We start from the raw sequence: 22,279 nt of genomic DNA, 5'->3' as shown, positions 1-22,279 counted from the left end.
CACATGATACCACATGACAACACATGACACATGATGACACATGCAACCACATTATACCAAATGACATATGACACCACTTGACACATGATGGCACATGGCACCATATGACGACACATGACACCACATGACATATGACACATGATGACACATGACATATGACACCACATGACATATGACAACATATGACACCACATGACACATGATGACACATGACACCATGTGACACATGATACCACATGACAACACATGAAACCACATGACACCACATGACATAACACATGACACCACATGATACCACATGATACCATATGACACATGACATTACATGACACATGACACCACATGACACCACATGACTAATAACACATGACGTGACATGGCACCACATGACGACACATGACAATACATAATGACACATGACACCACATGATACCACATGACTGATGACACATGACGTCACATGATGACACTTGACACCACATGATACCACATGATGCAAGATGACACATGACAACACATGACACATGACACAACATGACACCACATGACACATGACATGTGATGACACATGACACCACATGACAACACATGACACATGATGACACATGACACAACATGACAACATATGACATGACACATGATACCACATGACAACACATGACACCACATGACATAACACATGACACCACATGACATAACACATGATGACACATGACACCACATGATACCACATGACACATGACATTACATGACACATGACACCACATGACACATGACACCACATGACACTACATGACACATGACACCACATGACACATGACACCACATGACACGTGATGACACATGACACCACATGACAACACATGACACATGATGACACATGACACCACATGACAACACATGACTGACAACACATGACGTCACATGGCACCACATGATGACACATGACAACACATGATGACACATGACACCACATGACACCACATGACACAAGATGACACATGATGACACATGACATATAACACCATATGACATATGATACATGACAGCACATGACACAACATGACACATGACATCACATGACACATGACACCACATGACACATGACACTACATGATATGACAGCACATGATACCACATGACACATGACACCACATGACACATGAAACATGACACCTCATGACACCACATGACACCACATAACAACTGACACAACAATACACCTGACACAACATGACACCACATGACACATGACATCACATGACACATGACACATGACAAGACATGTACATGACACCACATGACTGACGACATATGACGTCACATGGCCCCACTTGACAATACATGATGACACATGACACCACATGATAACACATGACACATGACACTACATGACACCACATGACACGTGATGACACATGACACCACATGACACCATATGACTGACAACACGTGATGTCACACAGCACCACATGATGATACATGACAACACATGATGACACAAGACACCACATGACACCACATGACACAACATGACACATGATGACACATGACATATGATACCACATGACACATGACACATGACAGCACATGACACCATATAACATCGGACACCACACGACACCTGACACATGACACCACATGACACCACATGACTCATGATATCACATGACACATGACACCACATGACACATGACATCACATGACAACACATGACACATGATATCACATGACACATGATGATACATGACACATGACACCACATGACACCACATGATACCACATGACACAACATGACTGATGATACATTACACATGATGTCACATGACACCACATGATACCACATGACACATGATGACACATGACACCACATGACACCACATGACTGACAATACGTGACATCACATGACGTTACATGATGACACATGACAACACATGATGACACATGACACCACATGACACAAGATGATACATGATGACATATGACATATGACACCACATGACACATGACACATGACAGCACATGACACCACATAACACCTGACACCACACGACACCCGACACATGACACCACATGACACCATATGACACATGACATCACATGACACATGACACCACATGACACATGACATCACATGACACATGACACATGACACCACATGACAATACATGATACCACATGACACCACATGACTGATGGCACATGACCCATGATGTCCATCACATGGCACCAAATGACATCACATGATAACACATGATGACACATGACACCATATGACACCACATGATATCACATGACACATGATGACACATGACACCACATGACAACACATGACACCACTTGGCACATGATGGCACATGGCATCACATGACACCACATGACACCACATGATAACACATGACACATGATGACACATGCCACCACATTACACCAAATGACATATGACACCACATGACATATGACAACACATGACACCATGTGACAAATGACACAACATGACAACACATGACATGACACATGATACCACATGACAACACATGATACCACATGACACCATATGACATAACACATGGCACCACATGACACAAGATGACACAAGATGACACATGACATATGAGACCACATGACACATGACACATGACAGCACATGACACCACATGACACATGACATCACATGACACATGACACCACATGACACATGACACCATATGACACCACATAACAACTGACACCACAATACAACTGACACATGACACCACATGACACATGGCATCACATGACACATGACACCACATGACAAGACATGACACATGACACCACATGACTGACGACACATGACGTCACATGGCACCAAATGACAACACATGACAATACAAGATGACAAATTACACCACATGACACCACATGACGCAAGATGACACATGACAACACATGACACATGACACTACATGACACATGATACCACATGACACATGACACCACATGACATCTGACACGTGATGACACCACATGACACCACATGACTGACACATGACATCACATGGCACCACATGATGACACATGACAATACATGATGACATATGACACCACATGACACCACATGACGCAAGATGACACATGACAATACATGACAACACATGACACCACATGACACATGATACCACATGACACATGACACCACATGACACATGACACCACATGACACCACTTGACACATGATGGCACCTGGCACCACATGCAGACACATGACATCACATGACATATGACACATGACACCACATGACAACACATGACACATGACACAACATGACACCACATGACACATGACATGTGATGACACATGACACCACATGACAACACATGACACATGATGACACATGACACAACATGACAACACATGACATGACACATGATACCACATGACAACACATGACACCACATGACATAACACATGACACCACATGACATAACACATGATGACATATGACACCACATGATACCACATGACACATGACATTACATGACACATGACACCACATGACACATGACACCACATGACACTACATGACACATGACACCACATGACACATTGTGGAAAAGTAAATTTTGCCATGTTCTGTGTCCCTACGCCTCATCCATCATATGTTATGTGTGCATGACCAATATGCATATGTTATTCCCCATGTCCGATTAATGACGCAATTACAGTTGTGTCCACCTCTAGTATGCCAGTTTCCAGTCCTCGTGAATACTATGAATATCAGGCCTATGTAAAGTAATGTTGCCACGTTTCCCAGTGTGCACGTTATTCCATTATAAAGTCCCCGTTTCCAGGCCTCAACAGGGCCCGGACCCTAGATTCAGCTTCTGTCTCCTGAAGCCTCGCTAAGGAGCGATACAGCCCCCACCTGTATCCTCGACCTTTCACTTACTTCCTGCCTCGCAGTGCCCGGTGCAGCTCGGCTCTGCCTCTGAGTCTGCCAAAAGTATGTTATAGTTCTAGTTATCAGTTCAGTCCTCCTTCTCTGCATTCCTAAGCTACTGAACTGCATCAATAGTTTCCGTCATTGTCTAGCCCTCACGGCTCCATGGTAGAGAAATACTGCATTTAATGGTCATTTAGTATTCTTCATCACGCACTACATGTAGAATAATGCATGGTCCAGTCTTAGAATCAAGTTAGCCTTTCCCCTCATGACTTCTAGTTTATATCAACATGTTCCCTAAACATCAGATACTAGATAGGGTTTAGGTACATGTCGCTCCGACCCTCCAGACTTTAGTCTCTGCTCCTAGCACAGAGTTCATAGCCCCCAGTTTCTCCTAGTAACACGTCATTGCCCGTTTACGCGCACCATTAGGTTAGAGGTCCCGGCTCCTTAGGTAGCCCCCTCCTATGTTTCCGCCCATTCATGACATATTCTGTTACGTTTGCACCACATGTCTATGTATACGCCCAGTTACACCTACTTTTACTGTTATCTTTCGCGACTGCTACGCGTCACGCCTTCTGTTCCACCCACTGCTACGCCTACTGCAATGTAATGCTATGTGTTCGCGCTATGTATATATGCCTGTGTATTGTTATGAAAAGTTAGCGCGCTCATCCCAGACCCGGTCCCAGCAGCTGCTGGGTCATCCTATGCAGGTTGTCCTGATCCTGTCCTTATGCTGTAATAAACCTGCAGAAACTCCTACTACCTCGAATCTTGACTCTTATTTTATTGAGCTATCTGTTATGGTTTATGCCTAGTCAAAAATAGGGTATTATTTATTTATTTACCACATAATGGCGCCCGAACAGGGACTTGCCCTTTCCCCACGCGTCGGTGAAGCCACGCCGACCCCCTGACCCTCTGCAGTCGTGACGGAACCATACCGTGCACTGGCAGATATTTCTGCTCCAAGTATCCCTCAGGCCCACGGAGGAGACGGAGGAGGCGGTCCAGCATCCGAACGAGACGGTGGAGGAACGCGGCGAGTCCCGACCAGAGCCCAAGCCGAGAGTTCAAGGTCCGAGGTATCCGGAGGCCCACCCGTAACTGAAGTCCGAAGTCCGAAGTGCGTCGTCGTAGCAGTCCAGTCCCGTCCGAGGCCTTCCGTTCCGTGCTGCCCGGTGAGTACCATTGCTGGGGTAGTATCTAGACAGGACCAATCTAAATTGACTCCTGGTCCGTGGGTTGGTGGTGCCCAGACTCACAAACGAAGTGTTCACCTAGGTGGATACGGGTCTTGATGCGTTCCTTTATGGGACCGGTATGTTCCGTACTGTTACAGCAGTGCATCCAGTAACTCTAGTCTGTTCCGTTCTCGAGAAAATTCTTGTATTTCTGTTCTCAGTATTCCAGGTAATATTCTGTTCAAACTGTTATTTATAATGTTCTTCATGTATTGTAATGTTGTGGTATGAGTGTGACGTGATTTCGTGTTTATTGTGTATTGTATTGTGTCCAGATTACAGTTCAGTCATGCCTATATTTTCCAAGTTACGTCAGTTAAAAACTAGAAAGGGTCTGCTGGAAGCAGCAGTTCCTGTTCCGCCGAGGGACAGTCCAGGTCATTTTATGTATCAGAAACATGGCATAAGCGCCATATTGTATCTAGATTTATGGGTAGAGTATACCAAACAGTTAGAAGAAAAGTATAGATGGCCCGTATCGGGTACATGGGATGCCGAATGTATCATGCGAGTAGAGGAAGCATTATGGAAAAAGAAAGCCAGACAGTCACAGAAAGATGCCATCGAGTTATGGCGTAAAGAAGCGCATAGAAGAACCGAAAAGGAAGTCAGAAAGTCAGAGTTAAGTAGAGAATCCCAAGAACGAGCCCAAGAAAGAGAATTAATCGAGATAGGTGAACAAGTCAAAGCCGAACAGTCAGACAGACAGAGGCATGCCCTTATTAAGGGTATGTATCCTCTTCTTGCCGAGGGCTTGCCAAAAGCGACCCCAGAGGCATCCAGTAATTTCCCGCCACCATTAGTTCCGACCAAGCTACGTCACAAACAGACCGCAGCTGATATTTTTATTTCGTCCTATTTGGACGACACAGTCCCAGAATATGCAAATCCTGTTCGCGCTCCGCCAGTCCCTGTAAATCAGGCACTTCCCGCTCTTCCAGACACCGGAGTACCTGCTACGGTACCCCCGGTCCAGCCAGCATTTCAACTTCCCGCTCCGCCACGAAGAATGTCCGTCGATGATTCTAGTTTAGGGGCCGCAGGAGGAGGTCCTCCTCAAACCCCGCCGCCACACAAGCGTTTAACGTTAGCCGAATTACATGCACAAGCATCACAGCGTACGCCTAGATATCAGTCTGTTGCAGAAATAAGAAAATCCCTTGCCGAATGTTGCTATGATCCAGTCCCAGGCGAGGATAATATGGTTTTATATTCATTCCGCGTAAGAAAGGTGACCGAGTATCTAGTCACCTTACCGAATATGAAAGAAGATCTAGACAGAATATATCGTTTCATCCGTACAGGGGATGATCCAGAAAGTATTGGCGAAGCCATGTCTCAAAGGAAAGCCGAGATCCAGCTCATGATATTAAAGTTTCTGATTAATTGTCTAATAAGAGAACAAGATTACCCGTCTAAAGATTCTGCCGAAATGAGAATCCTGACAAGGTGGAGTGATAATATAGCCGAGGGTAAGCACAAGACCGTCGGTGCCATGGAAAGTATGTACAAGAAAATCCGTAAAGAAATAATAAAGATACACGAACAACGTAAAGCAGCCCAAGTAAGCGAGAAAGAAAGTATCTCTGATCCTGAAGAGGAAGACGAGAATCCCGCCAGAATAGCGTATGTAGGAAAATCTAGATTTCCAGATCGTCATTTACGCCTAGAACACAAGTCTATTTTTCATCATTCAGCATCAGAACAAGGTTCTCTAGAACAAGTATTTCAAGCTACCGATCACATTCTGAAATCACGAATCGGTTACAGTGAATTAAGTACTATGCATGAACAAGAACTAGCCCGATCAGCAGTCCGATGGATTACTGATTCTACCACTTTTCCAGACGAAATAGTGGCACAAATGTTTCTAAAACTGCCCCCAGCCGAGCAGCGACTGGTGGGTATGTATATGATTCAGCACCTCATTACTCTGTATGAGGGTCAACACTCTGATCCAGGTCCGTTACATGATATCCTGAACGAGTTACTCCAGTACAGATGGAGAGGTCTAGGTACCGATTTAATTAGTGTCATTCTAGAACAGCGTCACAAATATAGAACGTTCTTGAACCCGCATTTTGTTCATGTCTCACCTCCAGAAAATAAATCATTTTACATAGACAGACAGAATCCGTTACGAGAAGTCCACCCAGTGAGAGGAACGGGTGGCGAAATGCAACAAGTGTTTGTATACACTCCAATATCAAAGATGGAACTTCTTGAAATGAAGAAATTAATTCCCTGTCATGACAAAGATCCAGCAGGGTTCCATAGAGAATTAAAAGACATGCTCCGTATGGGAGAATATACTTACCCAGATATCATTAAAATGTTAAAGGTCCTGTTGCCCGCAGGGGTATATGAAAAGCTAAAGGAAAAAGAATGGGAGGTGGGAGAGAAAAAGATTGATTGGACAGCTCTAGAAGCTGAAGACAAGGCACGAGTACCAGGTACTGGTCTTGGAGATAAATGTAAAGAATTACCAGAATTATTGATTCAAGTTTTACCCAGATTATTGACAACGAGAAAGGAAGACTGGGATGCAATCTCAGCCTGTAAACAGAAACAAGATGAAGATATTAGTGATTTTTATTCTAGGTTTGAAAAATGTTTCAGTATTAACAGTGGTCTCAAGACAAGTAGTGAGTCATACCCTCACCTTTTCGTTACTAAATTAGTCGAGAATTCAAGCCCTCAAATTAAAAATCGAGTTTTGAAAGTCGAAAGCACCTGGCAAGCAAATACTCCGTCCCAGATGCTCCAGATGCTTCAGTATCACCAGAATAGAATCAGGGAAGAGCAAGAACACGAGAGAAAACGTATGAAAGATACGAAAATGAAAGTGCTAGTTGCACAATCTGTTCCTCAAGACAGTCAGAAGAGGGGTCCGAATCAAGCCAGTCATCCTGCAGCTCCCGTTAAAGGGAACTGCAATTATTGTAAACAGCCAGGTCATTTTATAAACGAGTGTGCAGTTCTGAAACACAACATAGCTACTGGTAAGACTAAAGAAAGACCACGTCCGCCTAGACAAGAACAAGTTTCACAGACTCCTCAGTCACAGAATGCACAACAGACAGTTACAGCACCGCAGCCTATTGCTGCAACACAGCATGTTACATCGCAGATGTACCAGTATGCACAGTCTGAGTATCCAGAGTACCAGCCATATTCATGAAACAGCCTAGAGAGGGAGGTAGGCTTGCCTCTCATCGAGATACCTGTAGATCAAGAAGGTCCCTATGTTCACAGTCAAGTATTAGGGAAAGACAGAAAGTTTTTGATCGATACAGGGGCAAGTAGGACCACAATTAGTCATGCCGAAGTTCCAGGGGCTCCGCTCTCAGGCTCAAGAAATGTTTCCCTTGGATTTTCAGGAAAACCGATAGTTAATGAGATTTCAAAGCCAGTTACTCTAGAAGTAGGTCCATTATCCCGTACTACTGATCTGTTACTTACTAAGTCATGTCCAGAAAATCTATTAGGCATTAAGACACTGAAAGAATTAGGTGCAGTTATTTGCTGTTCCCCAGAGGGAATACGTCTGTTCCTACGTGACTTTAAGGGTCACTATGTATTACGAGATTTTGATTCCAGACTGTCTAAAGTTCCGCAGCATTTATGGGCGCAAGGTCCAACTGATGTAGGTTACATGCAAATCACACCCTATCGTGTGACTCTCAAACCAGGTGTAGTGTTACCACGAATCAGACAGTACAGATTGCCACCTGAGGCTGTAGCAGCCTTATCCAAGATTATTGACGAGCTCATGGCTCAAGGAGTAGTTGTAGAAACTGACTCCAATGTATGTAATTCTCCGATCATTCCAGTCATGAAACGTACTGATCCAAATGCACCTCCAGTATATCGATTAGTGATTGATTTACGAGAGCTTAACAAATGTATTATTCCTCAGTACCCAGTTGTCCCAGATATCTCTTCCCTATTAACAGCCATTGATTCCGAAGCCACGTTCTTCACTGTCATAGACCTCAAGAACGCATTTTTTAGTGTTCCGATTCATCCAGACAGCCAGTTTCTTTTCGGATTTTGTTTAAATGGAAGGAGCTATATGTTTACACGCGCTCCTCAAGGTTTCACAGAAAGCCCTAGTATTTACAGTCAAGCACTTAAGAGACAACTAGACAATATTCACATGCCAACTGACACTGCCCTGCTCCAGTATGTCGATGATCTACTGATCACAGCCCGTTCTGAACGTGCATGCGAGCGAGCATCCCTTACAGTTCTGTATTTCCTAGCCGAGATGGGGCACAAGGTGTCACCTTCGAAGCTTCAATTCTGTGTCCAGCAAGTGGTATACTTAGGACACTTGCTGTCCAAGAGGGGTAGGCAGTTGACACCAGACCGTATCCAGTTAATAGCGAGTCTTCCCCAGCCCAGAACCCAGAAGGAGGTACGTGCCTTTATTGGCCTTACTTCTTATTGTAGACAATGGATCCCCCAGTATGCATTTTTAGCCAAGCCACTGATACAGTTAACGACACAGGAGGCAGCCGTACCGACTGTCCTCCCTTGGACATCTGAACATACACTTAGTTTCAACGAGTTAAAGAAAGCTTTATGTCAAGCTCCAGTTCTAGCTACACCGAACTACAGTAAGCCTTTTACACTTTTCGTTACTGAACGTGAAGGTACAGCATTATCTGTTCTCACACAAGATCAAGCAGGACAATACAAGCCCTGTGCTTATTTTTCGAGCACACTAGATCCAGTCGCCCAGGCGTTGCCTGCGTGCCTCAAGTCAGTTGCAGCCACAGCACTAGCTATCAGGCAAAGTGATTCCATAGTTTTAGGACACTCCCTGACAGTACAAGTCCCACACTCCGTAGAAGTTCTTTTGAACCGAACACAAACTCAGCACTTGACAATTGCACGTTTAACAGGTTATGAATTGACACTGTTCCAGCCACACATAGAAATCAGACGCTGCAACATCCTGAATCCTGCTACACTGTTACCATCAGTTAGTTCAAATCCAGCCACACATGACTGTGTGGAAGTAGTTAACATTACGACAAAGCCAAGACAAGACCTGACAGACATTCCGTTACCAGATCCCGACCTGACACTTTATGTGGATGGTTCATGTATGAGAACTAGTACAGGAGAACTAGTCGCCGCGTATGCAGTGACTACTGACACCGAAGTTATTGAAACACACCGTATTGATACCCTGTCCGCTCAAGCAGCAGAGCTAGTTGCTCTGACACAAGCCTGTATACACGCCAAGAACCTGAAAGTTAATGTTTACACAGATTCACGTTACGCATTCGGAGTTGTACATGACTTCGGAATGCTCTGGCAGGAGAGAGGTTTCATGACTTCTCATGGAACCAAGATTCAGCATGGTCTCCTTATTCAAGCCCTGTTAGATGCCATACATTTACCGACATCTATCGCTATCATGAAATGCAAAGCACATACGAAAGTTACTGACATTATTTCCCAAGGTAATGATCTAGCAGATCGCACAGCCAAGCTTACAGCTCAGACTCCAGACATTCAAGCTAATCCGACACAGACACATACTCCAGATCCGACTACATGCATGACAGTTAAGGACCCTACACAAGATGTCATAGATATCCAGTTACATGCTACTCCCGATGAAATCAAGAAATGGTCCGAACAAGGAGGGGTCCAGACAGATCAAGGATGGTTAACGAAGGGTAGAGCCACATGGTTTCTCCCCGACTCTATGGTTCAAGTCATTATCAATACCGCACATAGTCCAGCACACTTAGGAGAAAAAGCTATGTTAGACAGTATCCAGAACATTTGGTTCAACAAGCATTTACGAGCTGCAGCCAAGCAAAAAGTCCGTACCTGTATGATATGTTGTCAGTTTAATCCAGGTAAAAGTGTCCCGGTGGAACAAGGTGGTTTCCAGCCCCCTGACCACCCTTTTGAGGTCCTCCAGATGGATTATATTCAGATGGAGCGATGTCGAGGTTTCAAGTATGTCCTTGTAGTTGTATGCGCTTTGTCCAGGTGGACAGAAGCATATCCAGTCCCAGATTACACAGCCGCGACCACTGCCAAGCAGTTGGTTCGTGAATTCTTCCCTCGATATGGACTCCCTAGAGTCGTATATTCTGATAACGGTCAGCCATTCTCATCTGAACTCATGAAGCACGTTTCCCTTTTGTTAGGGTACCAGTGGAAGTTCCATTGTGTACGCCATCCTGAAGCAGCCGGTCTAGTCGAGAGACATAATCAGACCCTGAAAATCCGTATTGCAAAAGTCTGTAAAGAAAAAGGCGTGGACTGGCTAGTAGCTCTGCCAGTCGCTTTATTTTATATGCGTATGGTCGCACATTCCAGATCAGGTCTGTCCCCGTATGAGGTCGTATTCGGCGCCCCCCTAACATGTGGGGTACTCCTAGACCCCGAAGTATTACCGATGTTTCATGTAATATGTTGACAGATTACCTAGCTTCCTTGATGTCTGCCCTCAACTCATGTCGTTCACAGGTTGCCGCCGCATTTCCAGACAATACCGAGGTGGCACCGCATGAAATCGTTCCAGGTTCGCTGGTGATGATCCGAAATTTTGACAGATCAAGTCCGCTGGAACCTCGTTGGAAGGAGCCACGTCAGGTCCTCTTGACCACCCGTACTGCCGTCAAGCTGGAAGGCAGGAAGGGGTGGGTCCACCTTTCTCATGTAAAACTTTTCAATGGACTGAAACCCGTTTCTAAAAATATTTCCAAGGATTCCCAGGATTTTGAAGACTGCCAAACTATTGCTCTTAAGGACTGTCCCGCAAAAGACATTGTTACAACCCCTTCCCTGTTAGAGAAAACTCCGCAGCAGGAGTATAAGTTAAAGTTAAGGTCTAGTAAAATAAGTCAGTCAGTTTGATTGTATAAGTCCTCCCCTAGGTGAAACGGTTAGACTGTTTCTGACATGTATAAAATAGACCCCCATAGTGAGAGAGTTAGTCAAAGCTCAATTCAATGTATCATTTTTCTAAGTTTCATATTGTTTCTCAGCATAATGATTTCCTGCACCAGCTACGCATTTTTCCTGTATTTTTCAGTTCCTCATGTAAATAAGTCTGCTAATGTTACAGTAGAGCACACGTTTAGTGATCTGCCTCCTCACGAATATTCATACCGCCTCGCTATGCGTAATAATTCATTTATCCGTATGTTACATTATTCACACCAGACCAGCAATGCCACTAATTGTTGGGTGTGTGGTCGACTCCCCCCTTTCCAGACCTCGAAGGGAGTTCTGCCACTGTTTCCTTATCCATTCTCACATAATGGTTCGTGTGGAGCATGGTCCACGTTAACGTCATCCGCAACAGATATGTCTTTTCTTAACAGTACATGTTTCCCAGACAAGCAAGGTTTCCCCCACAGAACAGGTTTAGATCTAGAAAATGAAGTGTATAATTTAGGTAATTATTCGTCGAATTTTATGGTCCTGAATGTTCAGTCTGATACTACTCCAGACTCACCTGCCATTTCAGTACTACCAGTCAAAGGCGAATTATGTGTCCGAAATAAGGGTTCTGTACACGTAGGACATAGTGAATGTACTACTATTATCCAGTATAGTGACAGTGGGAAATCTATTTTTAAAGCCTCACGTCATTCTTATTTTGTTTGTGGTCAAACTGCATATGTTCGTCTGCCCCTCGATTGGGAGGGAACCTGTTACATTGCCTTCCTACTGCCACCTGTTTTTCTAGCCCCACCTGACTACCATAGGAATTCCTTCCTAGTACATACTAGACACAAGAGAAACCTCCCGATTGTCGATTATACTGAAACTGCCGCAGAGCAATTCATTGATATAGATAAAGGTGTGTTCCCTTATTTAGGTACAGTTGTGAATAGTAAGCTAATCCGTAGGTTAACAAGAACCCTTGAAGCTGTAGTAGATGAGACTGCCTCCGCTCTAGGTAATTTAACCGAAGAGCAATCTTTTATGAGAATTGTCGTTTTACAGAATCGTCTCGTCCTTGACGTCATACTGGCCGATAGGGGCGGGGCCTGTAGAGTTCTCGGATCTAGTTGCTGCATTTTCATTCCTAATAACGCGCCGTCTGTTTATTCAGCTATAACCAGACTTCATAAAATTGCCCATCTGTTACATCAAGATCCAGGCACCTGGACATGGTCCGGTTGGTTCTGGAATATAATTTCCGCCTGGGGATGGAAAATCCTGTCCTTTCTAAGTATTGCAGTAGCGATCATATTAAGCTGCTGCCTCTGTATACAATGTGGCCCTGCGATTTGCGGCATTTGTGCTACCTCTTGTATTCCTAGTCCCAAGCCCCGTTCTAAATCCCGTTCCAAGACAATTCGAGACGAGCAAATGGTACTGTATGAAATGATAGATGGTATCATGAATATTGATGTTTCCTGATGGAAACGTAGTGACAAGGAGGGAATGTGGAAAAGTAAATTTTGCCATGTTCTGTGTCCCTACGCCTCATCCATCATATGTTATGTGTGCATGACCAATATGCATATGTTATTCCCCATGTCCGATTAATGACGCAATTACAGTTGTGTCCACCTCTAGTATGCCAGTTTCCAGTCCTCGTGAATACTACGAATATCAGGCCTATGTAAAGTAATGTTGCCACGTTTCCCAGTGTGCACGTTATTCCATTATAAAGTCCCCGTTTCCAGGCCTCAACAGGGCCTGGACCCTAGATTCAGCTTCTGTCTCCTGAAGCCTCGCTAAGGAGCGATACAGCCCCCACCTGTATCCTCGACCTTTCACTTACTTCCTGCCTCGCAGTGCCCGGTGCAGCTCGGCTCTGCCTCTGAGTCTGCCAAAAGTATGTTATAGTTCTAGTTATCAGTTCAGTCCTCCTTCTCTGCATTCCTAAGCTACTGAACTGCATCAATAGTTTCCGTCATTGTCTAGCCCTCACGGCTCCATGGTAGAGAAATACTGCATTTAATGGTCATTTAGTATTCTTCATCACGCACTACATGTAGAATAATGCATGGTCCAGTCTTAGAATCAAGTTAGCCTTTCCCCTCATGACTTCTAGTTTATATCAACATGTTCCCTAAACATCAGATACTAGATAGGGTTTAGGTACATGTCGCTCCGACCCTCCAGACTTTAGTCTCTGCTCCTAGCACAGAGTTCATAGCCCCCAGTTTCTCCTAGTAACACGTCATTGCCCGTTTACGCGCACCATTAGGTTAGAGGTCCCGGCTCCTTAGGTAGCCCCCTCCTATGTTTCCGCCCATTCATGACATATTCTGTTACGTTTGCACCACATGTCTATGTATACGCCCAGTTACACCTACTTTTACTGTTATCTTTCGCGACTGCTACGCGTCACGCCTTCTGTTCCACCCACTGCTACGCCTACTGCAATGTAATGCTATGTGTTCGCGCTATGTATATATGCCTGTGTATTGTTATGAAAAGTTAGCGCGCTCATCCCAGACCCGGTCCCAGCAGCTGCTGGGTCATCCTATGCAGGTTGTCCTGATCCTGTCCTTATGCTGTAATAAACCTGCAGAAACTCCTACTACCTCGAATCTTGACTCTTATTTTATTGAGCTATCTGTTATGGTTTATGCCTAGTCAAAAATAGGGTATTATTTATTTATTTACCACATGACACGTGATGACACATGACACCACATGACTACACATGACACATGATGACACATGACACCACATGACAACACATGACTGACAACACATGACGTCACATGGCACCACATGATGACACATGACAACACATGATGACACATGACACCACATGACACCACATGACACAAGATGACACATGATGACACATGACATATAACACCATATGACATATGATACATGACAGCACATGACACAACATGACACATGACATCACATGACACATGACACCACATGACACATGACACTACATGATATGACAGCACATGATACCACATGACACATGACACCACATGACACATGAAACATGACACCTCATGACACCACATGACACCACATAACAACTGACACAACAATACACCTGACACAACATGACACCACATGACACTGTTGCAGGGTTTCTGTACTCACACAGAACTGTGCACAGAAGAGTGGAACCTCGGCAAATTAGGATGTCCCAAAACTTACCTTAGCAACCAACTCACCCCTTACCGAGCTAGCTACAGTGTCTCATTGGACATATCAAACACCCAATGTTTAGACAAACCAGAACATGAACTTACAGTACCTCAGGGTACGTGGGACTCATGAACACTCTTTCGTTATATTATCATTACAAACCAGAACATGGAGTAAAGAAGACACATGTGCATTTGAAATGTTTATTTACTAATGCCGTCTTCTCAGGCGCAGTATCTTTGATAATACAAGTATACTTATTATCAGTAGCAAAATTATCAGCATAGTTACTAAGACATAAAAAGCGAATGGTGACAGCATGTTAACATGCTGTAATGAATAAGAGTTAACAACACTTATATCTCACCCTCCCTGACACATATATTATATTATTAGCTAAGAAGGTCTCTTTGGGTTGTTTTAGGGCGGGCCCATACGTTAGTGTCCTAGCATGAAGGAATCACATCAGCATACACCAGCTCTCTCTGCATGTGCACCGCATCAAGTGTGTTAACAATTCTCGTGCAAAGCAATATCAATCCCGCCTCAAGCCCAAGTTGGCAAAGGCTGCACTTGTGTTATGACTATGAAGGCGTGGAGATCAGACCTCATAACAATTCCATATCGTGTTGCTCCTGAAACTTCAGCACTCTCCGTGCAGACATGTTTTATTAAACAAAGCAGATATCAGAGCAATAACATATTATTCTCACATTCACCACGGCAAACTACTAGGTTGAAAGCTAAGTCAACAAATGAGGGTCGTGTGCAGAAGTTGCAAGAAAGGAAAAATGGCGTTTAAATCTCAAACGTACCTATGCTAACTTAACACGATATAGGGATATATAGGAGTTATACAACACCCCCCCATGATCCGAGAACGGACTAAATAAGGTAACAGAAGTGCCATCACATGAGAGCAGAATCCATTTATAAACGAGCATGAATAAAAATTCAATAATAAAAACTAATGCTAAAAAATAGCCCACAAATATAATGTGGCTCAAGCCAATAGGCAAGCAAAAATAAAATGTCTTGACCAAAAGTCAATAAAATCAAGGAAATGCTATCAATCAGCATGCCAATTTGAGGCAGTGTCTATGATAAGACTGTATATGAAAAGTAAGCTGCAACAGCCTCCAGGAGGAAGTCACTGTCCTCATCCGAAAACAGTTCAGCCATCCAATTTAAAAGATGAAAGGAACATACGTGATCTTCCAGCACCGGATCCTCTATAACCATCAGAGGACAGCTCGGTGGGTTTTCAAGAAAACTTCGTTCCAAGAAACTTTGCGCTGCCGACAACACATCCCAGGGACCCATTAGTCCATGTGCCACCGCCAAGGCCATAATCCTTTCGTCAGAACAAACCAACTCGTGAGCAATGATAGGACTCATCAGTTGATCAAAATCGACGTCAGCAGATATTGGTCCGCAGAGACACAAATCAATGGCCCAAAGGAAATCACAGGTCAGGCAGCGAAATACAGGCTGGACACAGGTGAAATAGGAGAACCGAAAAGATAATCCAAAAGCCGTGCTTAGAGTCGCCAACGGCAGTGTGCCATAATAATCAAGCATGCGGTTGCGAAACCGCGTCAGTAGTAGCTGTGCGTGGACTTGCACAGGAAGGGCATCCATATTTAAAAAGGCAGAAAACCACCAATGCGCCAGCCGCTAAAACAAGTAAAAACGGGAACCCTCCAAATAAGGATGAAAAAATAGAATGGAAGAAAGCAGGGATGACTCCAAAAATCTTCTCAAAGGAAGTCACGAGACCACCGCTAACAACTTTAAAAAAATGTGCTAGGCCCGTTGTGGAGGATGCGTTAAAGATAGAACGGACCATGGCTCCGAAATGCAAGGGCAAATCAGTGTTTAAAAGAGCCTGAACCTCCGTGCGGGTGTTAGCAATGTGAAGCACGAAAGGTTCACGGGCCGAGCTCAAGGCCACCTCTTTCTGGGACAATAGAGCTCTTATTCTAGCCATGCCGCTGAATTCTGCTCCCAAGGTCGGTATCTGTGGCCAAATGGAAGACTCCCTATGTTCACGTGTGGGAGGATAAAGAACATTTCTGCAGCAAATAACTCGCTCACTAACTGTTACTATGAAAGCTATACCTTTAATTAAACCACAACAGTTTTCATTATTGAGCATTAAATAACTACCATTCTCTAACAATTTAAACGTGGGGATGATAGCAGGAACTGGCGTGCCCTGTAAAACGCAAGCCATATTCGGGCGGTCCTTGTTACATGAACCGTGTAACTGTATGTGTCTGCACATTAAAGAATGATCTGGCGTCTCAGTACACTCATCCCCTGTTAGATAAACCTCTTGGTCATCCTTGAAACATCTGTATGTGTATGGGAGTGACCAGACCTCATGAAGAAAACCGCTACCTAAGGGTTCAAAACGACCTATTGGCACATATTTTATACAATTTGAAAACTTATATAAAGCAAAAGGCAGTGTTATTAAACCGTGGATAAGCCACGTAGCAGCAGTGGATTCTGCCACAGAAAAAGGTAAAGATTCCAACCTTTCAATATGTAGCATAGAAAAGGAAGCATCACGCATTGAAAGCAAGCGTTGTTTGTCTGTCAAATTAAACGGTGCAAATAAAGAAGAAACGTTCATGTATCCCCAGGGAACTTTACCCATTTTCAGAGTCTGAAGTGTCCATGCAAACTGCATGATCGAACGTAATTGATTTTGACCATGGTATAATACAGATACTTCATCATGTACAATATCAACAACAGACGACACAATATTATCTAATGTGTAAATTCTAGAGGAAAGCACGTTAATGCTATTGTCAACAACTGCAAGCACTTTCTCAAGATTCGCCTGATCAATAGCCCTAAGGCGTGAAGCAGCCTCAATCTGTGAGAGTTTCCAAATTTCATTGTAAACACCATATAACCACCTTTTCGACCTGCCACTAGCTGGGCCCTTAATGAAATCATTCAAATCCACGTCTGCATTCAGTTTGGAAAGGTGATACTTAACCGCAGGTAAAGTTGAATGTTTCAGCCAAGCTTGACACAACTTGCCAACAGAGTAAGAGGTGACAGTATGACTCAAATCAAAACGGGGATCAGATCTAACAGTCTTAAAACCGTCAGTTATATTTAAAAATCTTTTTTGGCAAGAATCAGCACTACGGTGCCAAAGCAGCCAACCCTTGGGATTCATACTGGAAATGTTAAAGGAGGAATTCAGAAGCAGAGCCTGTATTTCTCTAATGGACAATTTAGTAAAATTACTCCAATTCTCATATTCCTCCAACTCCGGGAAAGACGGGGTGTTCAACCTTTTAGATGTAGCCAATCCAAAGCATGTGGTCTGGGAAATGGTTTCATTTAAAAACCACATATGATTTGGGATGAGACATGCACGGTGCAAAGCCTCAGTGCCTTGTACCTGCCAGGCCCTTGAGCCCCAAACTGATTTAAGGTCTATGGTATCCTTCCATAACTCATACCCTCCAGTAACTAATTGATCCAGGAAGGCTTTTGAATATAACAATTTTGTATTTGTAAGTCGAACCTTGGACTGTGGCTGTTTGTGAAATTTAAAATAAAAGGACTCGGGATTGGACTGATTAAAGTCAGTGAAATAAGTATACTTTTTAAGAAACGTTTCTGAACTCCCTTGTGTTGGTGCTGGGCAATGTTCCCACTGAGTAAAATTAACCGCATCCCTTCGGGAAGATGTCTTGTGTAAGAAGTGATTGCCATAATGTTGGTAACAGAACAATTCACCATAATTAGCAGATTCTAAATATAAATCCTCAGCATCAAAAGCAGCATAATATTTCAAATCAGAAAACAAACTCTCCACAGCATTAACATCCCAATCATCAGAACGAATGTTTTGTTTCACCACATCCCCCATATTAACTCTTAGTACATTAGGGACATTAACGACTTCCGTTGGGCCATGAATCTGAAAACGAACTGCATCCCACGCGATTCCATCCAGAACAGGCCACGCTGTGATGTTAACCAAAGTCAAGTCTCTTTTTAATCTATGTGTAGAATGTGAAGAGGAAAGTGGGGCCAAAGTTCCATTTAAATGAGTAATGCAAGTTCTCTCCTCGACATAGTGTCCATTCATAATCCGAAAAAAATAAAACACAAAACCAATTGACATAAAAAGGTAAACTGAAAAAAGGACCAGCCAAATGTAAATCCAAGGAGGTATCAAAAAATGTTTTTTAAACAGGCTGGCATATACTGCAATTTTAGAGGGTTTTTTCGAGGCAAGGGAAGCAGAGTCAAATGAAAATCTGGATTCCGTGGCTAAACGAGCTTGTAGGTCAGGCATGGACAAATCAGTGGGGTATGTATAGTCTGTCTCATCAAGGTTAGTTCCTGGTAAATTATTCAATAATGGACTGGAAACAGCAGGTAATTCGATGGCCACCTCAGGTTCATTATTAGAAGCAGTGGGCATAATTGAATTTCTCACAATGGAAGGACAGGAAACAGCCGGTGTCATGCTAAGAAGAATCGGCCACTCTGTGTATCTTGACATTGTCAATAGAAATAAACCTGTTTTCCTTACGACCTGGAAGTGGTGGTAAAATGACTGTTCTTGTGCCCTTCACTCCAAGCACTGGGACCGGAGCTCGATAGGAGGGACCAAACTCTTTCTTGTTGTCGATCTTCTCTCGAACCAGTTCTCCAACTTGGGGTAGCCAGCCAACTACCGGGATCTGCAACGCATCATCCGATGTGGAGGGCAAATGTTCCTTTGCAAGAGTGTCTCTCGTCTTTTGTAGATTCTGTAAAACATTGCAATGTTCATCTGCGTCAAAGGAAGTGGCGCGAACCACCGAGTCTAGACCGTCAAGGTCAGGGACGAACATCTTGATGCCAAAGAGCATTTCGTATGGGGTCCGCCCACCCAGAGACCTTCTAGGGAGATTATTAAGAGCACGCTGCACGCCATAGAGGTGAGCCAGCCAGTTTCTGCCAGTGCCTATAACTCGGGCTGTCAAAGATTGCTTTAAATCACGGTTCATTCGTTCAACTACACTATTACCCTCGGGTCTGTAGGGTGACGAAAACTTGACTTGGACCCCCATCGAAGTCATGGCATCCTTATACGCCTTAGAGGCGAAAGCCGGACCCTGATCCGAATGGAAGGTACCACAGGCAAAAATCCCTATAAAGATACGCAAATCTCTGATGACAGTCCGGGAATCAGCGCTGCGATGTGGCCATAACCACACAAAGCGTGTGCATGAGTCAACTGCTACTAAGATGTATTTATACGCAGTATCAGATGAAAATGGACCGCAGTGATCTAAATAAACACAGCCTAGTGGTTTATTAGAAATGTACAACTGTGTCTGAGGCGGACGCGTAGCAGTTGAAGGTTTAATCTGCTGGCATATGTCACACAGAAGGACATAATCACGCGTCTGTTTGTACAGTCCCCGCCACCAGAAACGTAATTGTAATTGAGTTACAGTGGCCGAGACGCCCGCATGCGCAGACGCCACACCCTCATGAGCCGCTGTAATCAAGTCTGCTCTGCGATCCGAGTTGGGAATCAGCCGTTCCCCAACATCAGGAATTGTCACAAAAGGAACCTTTTCGGGACTTAAGTGGTATTTATACTTCGAAGGGAATCCCGCAGGATGTTTACTTCCCTTCTCAGAGGCAGCAATCGCTGCCAAGATGTCGCTATCAATCTTGGTTTTAGACCTAGTAACTGCTGCAACTAAGTATGTAGATACTGCTGATTTCGCCGCTTCATCAGCAAGCGAGTTGCCAACAGCGTGAACTCCCACGCGCTGATGACCGAGAGTATGAATCACATAAACGAGTGGCAACATAGCCTTAAGCTCTGCCACTCGAACCCAGATCATTTTATGTTTTATTGTGCTACCCTTGGAATCATGAAAATCATTTTGAATCCAAAAGAACAAGTTTTCATTGTAAGACTGGACACAGTAGTAAGAATCACTTACAATTAGAGTAGTAACACTTGGATCTGCGTACTCCAAAGCTAGTAAGAGAGCACGAAGCTCTGCCAATTGTGCGGTGCAATCGCCCAGGGGCAACGTGTGTACCTCCCTGGAAATGAATTCATCATTCAACATAGCACCGACCACAATGGCGCATGCGGAAACGTAGGCATGTTTAGAGCCATGCGCAACCTGCGCCGACCCATCAGTGTAAATGATGCAATGGAAGTCTTCCAAAGGTCGCATCGCCAGAGGAGCAGGATGAACGAATTCATACTGCAAGTACTCCTGCGACCGTAAGGAAGCGTCAAAAATAAACATGACATCCGCGGATGACAATGACGCAGCCCATTGAATCCACCGAGGGTGCAAAGCCTTTGAATTTGGTACACTGGCTTTCGTGACTGCCTCTAAATGAGGACAGGGTGTTACCACTAGCATGCGCTTCCCCTGTGACAGAGCTCGTTCTTTTAGAATTGCCATCTGTACAGCAGTCAAAACTTTTTCCACTGTGGGAAACCGCATCTCAGCCGAAGTGTACAAGTGTGACTTGTAAGCGATAGGTACCGTGTCACCTTCATTAAACGTGAGGTACGTGAAACCCACCGTCCCAGGAATTATTCTTATGACCAGGTTGGTGTGGTTATCACGAGTCAGTAAATATTTAGAAGCGAGCAGATCAGCCTGCAAGGATTGCAAAATGGCTGAATGCTCAGGCAGCCAGCATGATTTTGAGAAAGTTGGTTGTATCAAAGCATACAAAGGCTTGATACGCTGGGCATATTCCGGAATGTAAGTCCTACCGAAATTCAAAAAGCCCAGTAAAGACTGTAATTTTTTCAGTGTTGTTGGAGCGCGCAATTGTGCGCACTTCTCTAAGAAGTGAGGAGCCAAACCTCTACCTTCATTGTTGAGCTCATAGCCCAAAAACAACACTGTGTGTTCAGCAATGTGCGATTTTGCAAAGTTAAATTTGTAACCCATGTC

This window comes from Lissotriton helveticus, chromosome 3_2 (assembly GCF_964261635.1).
Source record: "Lissotriton helveticus chromosome 3_2, aLisHel1.1, whole genome shotgun sequence".
Classification (NCBI taxonomy): Eukaryota; Metazoa; Chordata; class Amphibia; order Caudata; family Salamandridae; genus Lissotriton; species Lissotriton helveticus.
Note: the sequence above shows the minus strand (reverse complement) of the source record.